The following is a 10,198-nucleotide window of genomic DNA, read 5'->3' on the forward strand; positions in this document are numbered from 1 at the left end:
GCACCTCTCTACATTTCGCTCTCTCGCATTCCTCGCCCTCTTGCTAGATCTTTTCTCTCGCTCTCCCTCTCGCTCTCTCTCTCTCTTGCTCTCTCTCTCTCTCTTTCTCTCTCTCTCTCTCTCTTCCCTCTCTCTCTCTTCTCCTCTCTCTCTTCTCTCTCTCTCTCTCTCTCTCTCTCTCTCTCTCTCTCTCTCTCTCTCTCTCTCTCGCTCGCTTTCTCGCCCTTCCGCCCACTCCCCTTTCGCCGCCGGCGAGATGGGTGTATTTGTTCAGACGTCTTAGCGGTCCGGCGCTGCATTCTCAGCGTTTAGCCACCCCACCATGTCGGATAACATCCTGTCTCTCCTGCGATGATGCATCATCCGCCCGTCTCGAGAGTGACAAGGGCCACCCAGGAACGGCGCAACGGAGGGCGGGAGCCGTATTGGCAGCCGACAGAACACACGAAAGCCACTCACTTCCAACTAATGACCTGCCCTTTTGTGTGATCCACTGATGCTGCGGACTCCGGAAGGAGCTTGAGTCCTGGTCGGCGCTGTGCTATTGTTCCGAAAGTTGGTTTGTGGGCGTCTCCGCGAAAAGCAGCAATAGCCCACATCGGACAAGAGGACGTTTCGGACTCGGCAAACGGCTAGCAGACGCCGCAGTTGGCCCTGAATCGTGTGGAGGTGTTTTGGATGGCGTGGTGAATTCGAAATACGTTTGTAGTTTTACATGTAGTTGATAGCGGCTAAGGGCTACGCAGGCGAGCTGGTCAAAAGGGCTACCCTACTCATTTGGTCCAATTTCCTGGTCAGTGCTGCTGCAACTGTTGTGCGCTGGAGGTGTTGTGACGATGATGACTGCGATTTTCGCGCGCTTTGGTCACCATAAGTCGCATCTCGCATTATCTTCAACACGGGAACAAAAAAATATATTAGAAGACTCATGGCGGAACCATGGTGAGCTCTCCGAAGTTCAGACGCGTCTACAGCATGCTATGTGTCAATGCTTCCATGACCCGAAAACCCACTCTATTCTCAACACACCCCGGACCAGCCTGATCGGCCTCTCGACTGAGGGCGCCCCTGCGGTGGACGCGGCCGTCCGTCGGGTTCGCCCATCAGCGGCAGAGTTCGAGCTCCAGTCACGACGGCCGCCGCCGCCGGCAGAGTTCGACCTACATTCCCGCCGGCCGCCGCCGCCGCCGGCAGAGTTTGAGCTCCAGTCACGTCGGCTGACACCGCCGGCAGAGTTTGAGCTCCAGTCATGTCGGCTGACACCGCCGGCAGAGTTCGAGCTACAGTCACGTCGGCTGACACCGCCGGCAGAGTTTGAGCTACAGTCACGTCGGCTGACACCGCCGGCAGAGTTTGAGCTCCAGTCACGTCGGCTGACACCGCCGGCAGAGTTCGAGCTACAGTCACGTCGGCTGACACCGCCGGCAGAGTTTGAGCTCCAGTCACGTCGGCTGACACCGCCGGCAGAGTTCGAGCTCCAGTCACGTCGGCTGACACCGCCGGCAGAGTTTGAGCTCCAGTCACGTCGGCTGACACCGCCGGCAGAGTTTGAGCTCCAGTCACGCCGGCCGCCGCCGCCGCCGCCGCCGCCGCCGCCGCCGCCGCCAGTATTTTTAAAGCGGCGTCGTGACGGCCGCCGCCGCCGGCGCGAGATTAAATACTAACTGCCGTCGCGCGTGACGCGAATCTGTGCGGCGCGGCACGGCTCGGGCCGCCGGGGCGCGCGCCGCCGGTCCGGACGGCGGGGGCACCGGGGCCGCCGGGCAATCGGGAGGGCCGGGCGCGTGGGAGCGGCGGAATCGCGGCTGTCTGTGCTCCAATCAGGGGAAATGTCATGCCGCTGGAGGAATTTCAGACCTGGCGGCGAGGAGATTGGTCGGCGGTGGGGAGCGATTGTCAGCCAGGTGCCCGCAAGGTATTTGTAAAGTCTGCCGGGGATATATTCCTGCTGGGCCATTGGTTTAAACTGAGGTTAAAGAGCCACATGCTCTTTTATTAAGTTTACTGAAGAAGCGTATTGCCGCTAGCAGGCTAAATTAATTGCTGTCACATCGGCAACGTTTGTGGCCGTGCAACTTTATGTATGGATTGTCTGCCAAGCTGCATGGTTGTCAACATTGCAACAGTTGGTAGTGCGGTAACGTGCGTTCACGCGCGGGCTGAGCGTTGCTACATAGCCTAATAATGGCATAATAGCGGCTTGGAAATGTGCTGTCTCTGTGAAATGTCCTAGAACAGGTTATAAAAGGCATGTGGTGATACAGGTAGACAGGTGATAAGATTGGATTGTGTGGAAATTATATGTTATAGGTTGACCATACGTGTGGGAAAGATGCCCTCACATATCAGTTTTAATATAAGATTTTTCGATGAGTTGCACGGTGTTCTGACTTACAATATGAGAAATTAGCTCAATCTGACATACGTTTTTTTATGTATCCCTTACAAATTTGTAAAGTCGGCGATGTAGGGAGATTTTTGGCAGCCTGTACGTTTTTCAACCATACTGAACATACAACCGAGAAGCTTGTGGTTTGGATATAGTGACGAAGGTGATGTGTTTGTGTTTGATTCCCCCGAAAGAGTGGCTTTGTGATCTCGTGATCTTATGTCACGTGATCTACCTTCATTTGGCTGAAGCGAAATTTGCACTTTGTTTAGGTGACGGAATATCCTTCAGTACGTTGTGTTTGATCTACGAGAGTCTACCAGTTTGGAACTTTATGCGGATATGGATTTTTCTGTCTCATGCCACGTCAGTGCAAAAACTTAATTTGCACAGAGGAGACAGGGCTATACCGTAAGGCATATATATATATATATATATATATATATATATATATATATATATGTTTCATTAAAAATAACTGCTGACTCAGCATTAACGAGCTTTTTGATGCATCGTTCTAGTTTGGTGGGCGGTGAGCACTTCCGATGTGATTGTGACAATAGTGTTTCCATTGTGTCTTCGTGATGTTCCCATTATGTGTGTTTCTTACATGTATGAAGATGAAAATAGCAATCCGTCTTACTTCAATTAGTTGTGCTTCATTTATGTTCTCCGTACTAAAAGATGTTTTCCAACAGTAGTGCACAATTTTTCATCCTTTAAAACTCAAAACTTATTTCTTGTGCAATTTAGTCTTCTCCCAAGATGAGATAAGATCTCGAAACGTTAGAATGGAAGGAGTGATGAATATATGAGTAATTTTGTGCGAACCATCTTTAATCTAAGCGATGACGCGAAGTCAAAGGCCCGGAAACTAGAACGATGCATCAAAAAGCTCGTTAATGCTGAGTCAGCAGTTATTTTTAATCAAACATGTATCAAAGAAAGAATTCTGCCAAAATATTCCAATATATATATATATATATATATATATATATATTTATATATACCATAACAGCGGTTTTGTTTTAGTAGGATAATCGACGGTTAAGTCTGTCGGCAATTTGTGAAGGATGTGTAACACTGCCAATATCAAATAATAATCCGAAGGGTACGTGCTATTTGTATGCTTAAATTGGCTTATCGCCAGTATTTCTTGCTATGGTAGAGCTTAATTCGAAGAGACAAAGGTGATCTCATGGCACTTTTTTTGGAGACCGCAAACGGTTCGTGGATGTGATGCCAGACCGACGTCCGGCTGGTTGACGTTGTAACATCCCAGCATATGTCAACACTACGTACAGCAGAATAGGCGTTCATCAATACAAACTTAAAGGCGCAATTAATGCGGTCTCAATATTTACGACAAGTAAGGACGTGTGAAATGAAGACAGGCTCGTGATCCCAGCTTCTTCCCTCCGTGATTTGTGTTACCGTGCATACCTCACGAGGGGGCGCGTCGCGGGAGGCCGATGATCTGTGTTACCGTGCATACCTCACGAGGGGGCGCGTCGCGGGAGGCCGATGATCTGTGTTACCGTGCATACCTCACGAGGGGACGCGTCACGGGAGGTCGATGATATGTGTTACCGTGCGTACCTCACAAGGGGACGCGTCACGGGAGGCCGATGATCTGTGTTACCGTGCATACCTCACGAGGGGACGCGTCGCGGGAGGCCGATGATTTGTGTTACCGTGCATACCTCACGAGGGGACGCGTCACGGGAGGCCGACGGGCCGCTGCTCCTGGCAAATCTCACTGACCATTGCGCTGTCGCGGGCTACATTGATGACCATCTACGGGCAATGAGGGGCATCATTCAGTATGCCAGTTCTTAGATATTTCACGAAAACAAACGTGTAGCAGCACCGGGATTACTGTGTGGTTCGGTGTAAGAGGCACAAAATGCAAATATTGCGTGGTTTCCTGGCTATTTGGCAAGAGCAAACGCCCTGCCGCGTGATCAGGACAAGTTGCCATGCCATCGCTTTGACTGATCATAGTAAGGTTCCAGAAAGCCCATCTCAGGAGCCTGAGACAGGCGTGGCAGAAAGCGTGAATGCATCGCATGAATCGTCTCAGACATCGCTCACATCCAGTCGGCAAGCATGAGCTCAGCCAAACGGACTCTGTTGCGACCGTTATTCAAGAAGCTCTGAGGACTTCGGGCGAAACAATAATGCGTTCACCCGGCCCAAAATGCCAGAGGGTATATATTAAAAGGCGACCACTCGGACATGCTTATGCATCATCAAGCGCGAAGCTCGTGATTGTGGAAGTGGAAGTGAAATATCTATACCTGTGGAAGTGAAATATCTATACCAAATATAAATATGAATGTCATCAATTGCGCTCCCTTTCACCGTGAGCGTGCATAACCCATTGTGTATTAATGACATGACAGGATATTGCCCATAGCACAATGCATGACGCGTAAGTGTTAACTGTGTCTGAGGAAGGGGTTCTTTGTTCTTATATGTACCTATTGAGGATCACGCTAGAGATCATAGAGATGTGTTCGATGTTTGGTACAAACAGTGGTTAAGCAGCCTTCGGTGTTTGTCGCGTGAAGTCTGACCCCATCACGCGATCTTACAAATTGAGTTCAAAGGCAGACTATTGTGTCGAAAGTTTAACGTGCCGAAATGCTTGGCAAAGTCCCGCCTTCCGTCCACCCCGCTCTCTGACCACAGCTGAGCTCGAGAGACCGCCGCCAACGGCTGCAGGCCACTCCAGTCAGGGGAAAGCAGGGAGCGCCCAAGCGGCTCGAACCCAGCCACCCCGCCACGAGTGGGTTGAGTGTGTTCAGGTGCTCTAACCGATTGGGTTACGGGGCCGAGCAACTCCATTTCGTGTCAGGTCATCACGGTTTCAATTTAAGTCATCTGCAAAACTTTGTGCACCCATAGAAGGCTGCGGCTATCGCCAATTTTAAGGAAAGTCATCACGTCATACAGGACTACATTCAGGGGTTTGCCACCGGCCTGCTTCCCAGAAGCATTCCGGACACTATTCATCCTTTCGTGGGTATTGGTCCCAAGAGCATAACTACTACCAAGGCCTTTGCCGCATCATTGGCTCAACAAAGCACGTAGCGAGCACAGTGGACGTACGTATGATACAGCCCGTCTAGGAACTAAATTTAAAGGTTCCGCAACTGAATATGTTTTCTTGTTACGTCGTTACTCGGCTCGGTATAAAAAATTGATATTGTAAGCTGTTGAGACCACGGATCTTGCATAAAGAACATGTGTGGCGTTTTTTGTATACCCATGAAAAGAGCGCTTATGTTGGGATAGAATGGATAACAAAGAAGGCTGCGCCGAGGGAAAGCCTGTCTCGACCCCTCATGAACCGAATAATTTCACCCAGGCCGTGTGCGATTTTCTTTCTAGCATGGTCGGGTCATCGATTCGCCTCCTGGTTTTCAGCCAAGGCGAGGTAGATGAGCCAGCTATGCGCCTCAAGGAGCATTTTTGTAAAGCGATGACCGTTAGGTGCACTCAGGGTCTGCTCACTCAGGGTCTGCTCACGTTTCGTCATGTAAGTGATGACTATGAAAGTCGCTTCCCTGCCTGGAGGAGCAGGCCACAGTAGCATGGTGTGCAAGCTATGAATATGTTACTGCTGCTGACATTGTTCTTGTGCCCTCGGCTGAGGACATGCATCCAGATCATCTAGCAGCCAGCTGTCTGAAGCAGCCTTCTACTAGTGTGCTCTGAGTGCTGTGATGTGAAAGGTTCAGTGTGTGATGAACCGTCCAATGTAAATACCTCCTAACTCGCAATAACCCAGTGTGGGACACTTTCGTTAAGTTCGGTTGATAATTAGATGCATGAGAGGGTTGCAAACAGCGAGGAGAAAATTATTTGTTATACCATCGACGGAAAAACGCATGCATGAACGTCACAGGTCCATCGCACCTTTTCTCAAAGTAAGTAAGGTTTGCCGACACAAGAAGCATCAACGCTGATTAGATCCACATATAAAGGTGTGAAACACCTTGGTTTTTGCCTCCAATATTTCAGGACTCCCAGAAATCGTTTTCGGATAATTTAAGTAATTTTCGTACCAAAAAACAAGTAGGCTCTTTTAGACATTTCTTGGGGCAAACTCGAGTCCTTTTCAGTGGAACGCAAGCTCACACTGACACAATAGACAAAATATAAATACGTAACTTATCACCAGTCCGATATTGAGCACCTTCCACGCTCAAAGTTGAGGTAATATCACTTATGCAACGCCCTAAAATCGTGAGTTTCACTGCGATCGGGTGAAGGCGCGTCAGGTGACCTGAGATCTCGCGGTCATCATATCAGTTTTTACATCGAAAGTCGGAATATCCGTTATCCTTTCAAAATCACAAGCATTTAAATGGTATCTAGCATTTGTATACCCACACCGGTTTTTTAGAGCATGCGGGCTACTATGACATCACTAAATCGCCTTCCTAAAAAACGTAGCCATTTCATTTCGAAAACCGGCGGTGAGATCAACTTAATAACGCTAGAGATCAGTTCACCGTACCAGATAGACAGATTGGTCAACCCTTCTCTAAGAGCGAATGATGAGGTCTGAGAGACGAGGGAGTTCTGTCCCGGTCGTCTGTGGTAGAACGATCCGTTGTATCATATGAAGCCAACTCTCAACAAGTCTACAGCGTCGAACACACATCGAAAAAAAAGAATACAGCTGTGAGGGATACAGCGATGCATATCTGGCCATCAGGGTCGAGCAAGCAACGGCTGCTCACGTTCGTCATGAATATGCATGGCAAAATTCGCTTCCAGACTATGATCCGGCTTGCCGAGAACGCCGCAGTCAGTCGCGCCAACAGGTTCCACAATCTGGAGAGTCAATGCCGCCCACATGCCACACAATCTGGAGAGCCAGCGCCTCCCAAAGGTCACACAATTCGGAGAGCCAGTGCCTCCCAAAGGTCACACAATTCGGAGAGTCAGCGCCAGCCACAGGTCACACAATCTGGAGAGCCAGCGGCTCCGAAAGGTCATACAATCCGGAGAGTCAGCGCCTCCGACATGTCACGCAGCCCTGAGAGTCAGCGCCAGCCACAGGTCACATAATCCGGAGGGTCAGTGCCAGCCACAGGTCACATAATCCGGAGAGTCGGTGCCTCCCACAGGTCACATAATCCGGAGAGTCAGTGACAGCCACAGGTCACATAATCCGGACAGTTGGTGCCAGCCGCAGGTCACATAATCCGGAGAGTCAGTACCAGCCACAGGTCACATAATCCGGACAGTTGGTGCCAGCCTCAGGTCACATAATCCGGAGAGTCAGCGCCAGTCATAGGCCACACAATCCGGAGAGTCGGCGCCAGCCACAGGTCACACCATCCGGAAAGTCGGAACCGGCCGCGGTGGTCGCCAGCTCATGGAGTCGTTCAATTTCAGTTGACAGTGCGAATCAGCTGACGCGGCAGCGCGCCGAACGGGCGGCCGTTTCGGCGCGATCGATGATAAGGAGACTGGCCAGGCCCGGCCGAGCGGCGCAAATATCGGCTCTTTATCTGCGGGTGCTGTCGGATGCTGATGCGTCACGGGAGTCGCTCTGGACGGTGCCCGGGCCACTCGCCGCGTTGTATCGCGGCCGCTCGCGAGGTCCGCGCGCGTGTCCACAAGGGCTGGGATGCTGCGATGGGCGAGAAAATCACCGACTCGGCGGCACTTAATGTTTGTCTTCTCTCGTGCAATGCAACCGAAACTCGAATGTTTGGCCGTGGCAGTCAGCGCTGCGCTGTTTGCACGTATCTGCTCCCACAGGGCATGTACTGTACAGCCTGGCGTGGCGTGGCTAGGATCGCATGGTGGGTATGATTGGACAGGCGTGCCCGCCGGCTCGCACGGCACGGCAGCACGTGCAGCACCGCTCACAGGTGCGTCCGTGACCTCGCGCTAAAGCGAACCGCCCGCGTCACGCGAGGATGTATGACAAGACCGGCAGGCATCCGTGCCCAATAGCTTCTGGCTACCATTAATATTTCCTTAGGTATGTTGATAAGCAGATCAAAGTGAAAATAAGCGGCGTGATGAGGGGTGAGATAGCGGTGCAGCGACCACCACAGGTGACGCTCTCGAGTACGCCGACCGGGGGCCGTCAGTCTCCCCGACAACAACCGCCGGCTGTACGGCTGGATGGCACTGCTGGTAGTCCAGCCGGACGTGCAGTAGGGGCAGATGAGACAGGCAGTTGGGACTGAGACACGTCCATGAACACACAAGCACCGCGCCTATGTCACACACAAGTTGAAAAACAAAAGTAAACAACGTAGATACGGGCTAGGGACGTATTCAAGAGGCAGGGCAAATAAGTACTTTCCCCCAACCCCTCTCTATCTCTATCTCTGTCTGTCTGTCTGTCTGTCTGTCTGTCTGTCTGTCTGTCTGTCTGTCTGTCTGTCTGCCTGTCTGTCTGTCTGTCTGTCTGTCTGCCTGTCTGCCTGTCTGTCTGTCTCTTTCTCTCTCTCTTCTCTCTCTCTCTCTCTCTCTCTCTCTCTCTCTCTCTCTCTCTCTCTCTCTCTCTCTCTCTCTCTCTCTCTCTCCTCTTCTCTCTCTCTCTCTATCTCTCTCCTCTCCTCTCTCTCTCTCTCCTCTCTCTCTCTCTCTCTCTCTCTCTCTCTCTCTCTCTCTCTCTCTCTCTCTCTCTCTCTCTCTCTCCTCTCTCTCTCTCTCTCTCTCTCTCTCTCTTTCTGGGCCCATAGGTTTGCACTATGCACTGAAATATGTAGTAATATGGTCCATATTCGCATGGTTCCAGATGAAGCTTAGCATTGGTCGCTCACTTGAACCATCATTGGTTACGTGCCTAATACGAGCACGAGCGCACGCATTGGTCGCGTGACGGACAACAATATTGATGAGCAAAATCTACGCTGTAGCTGCTAGTTCGCACTTGTTTTCCTTCACAGCATTTGTTTCAATAGACTAGCCTTGGACAGACTCGCACGTAAGCACATGCATATGAAATTAAACGTAGAACTATAAGAGTTGTTGTTGGAAAGTTATAAAACATTACATTACCCGCCACCTTGCCAGGGAAGTAGTGTGCCCACAATACAAGGCGCTCTCGCTCCCCACTCGCGTCATCTTTTTTACCGTGACTCTCGTTCCCTCTGCTCAGACCCTTAGCGCATTTGATGCCCCTTTCCGGCGACGTCGGGGGAGAGGGGGAGGGTGTTAGGAGCGCCCTCGGCGTCACTTGGCGCCACTGCTGGGCGTGCGTCGCCCACGACGTTGTCGGCTGAGAAGATAGCCTGACAATGAGGCAGCTCCCCAAAATGGGCTGGTCGAGGCAGATAACAAATAGCAATACAGGGAGGGCTAGTATAATCTTTAGACATTGAGGAATGGTTGGGATATACCGCAAACAGCTTATCTCACTATTACGTGTGCTGGCTTAGTCATGCCTTACGCAAGATGAGCATCCTATAGCGCTCCTTTTTTAACAAAGACGTGCGACGATGCATTTGCAGTCTCTGTACGCTACGCTGGGTCTCCTCCGCAGCTTTGGACAAGTTCAAACTTTAACCACATTGCGCATTGATGAGCTGCGTTTCACTTTGACAACGTTTTCTGAAGAGCGCATGCTTGGAAGATTTCCTGAGCTTTCCAACAATGGGATGTTAATGTAATGGAATTGAATGTCCCTACCAATTCAACTTATCAAAGAACCTGGTGTCGTGTCTAGTGAAGCGAGACTGGTCAAATTTACCACTCCGACACAGACAGATCGTCCGCCAGCCGCCGCCGGGGCGGTATCCATTGCCGAGTCATTGTCATTCGGGCGGG

Source organism: Pollicipes pollicipes, unplaced genomic scaffold (assembly GCF_011947565.3).
Source record: "Pollicipes pollicipes isolate AB1234 unplaced genomic scaffold, Ppol_2.1 Scaffold_3447;HRSCAF=4054_pilon_pilon_pilon, whole genome shotgun sequence".
Lineage (NCBI taxonomy): Eukaryota > Metazoa > Arthropoda > Thecostraca > Pollicipedomorpha > Pollicipedidae > Pollicipes > Pollicipes pollicipes.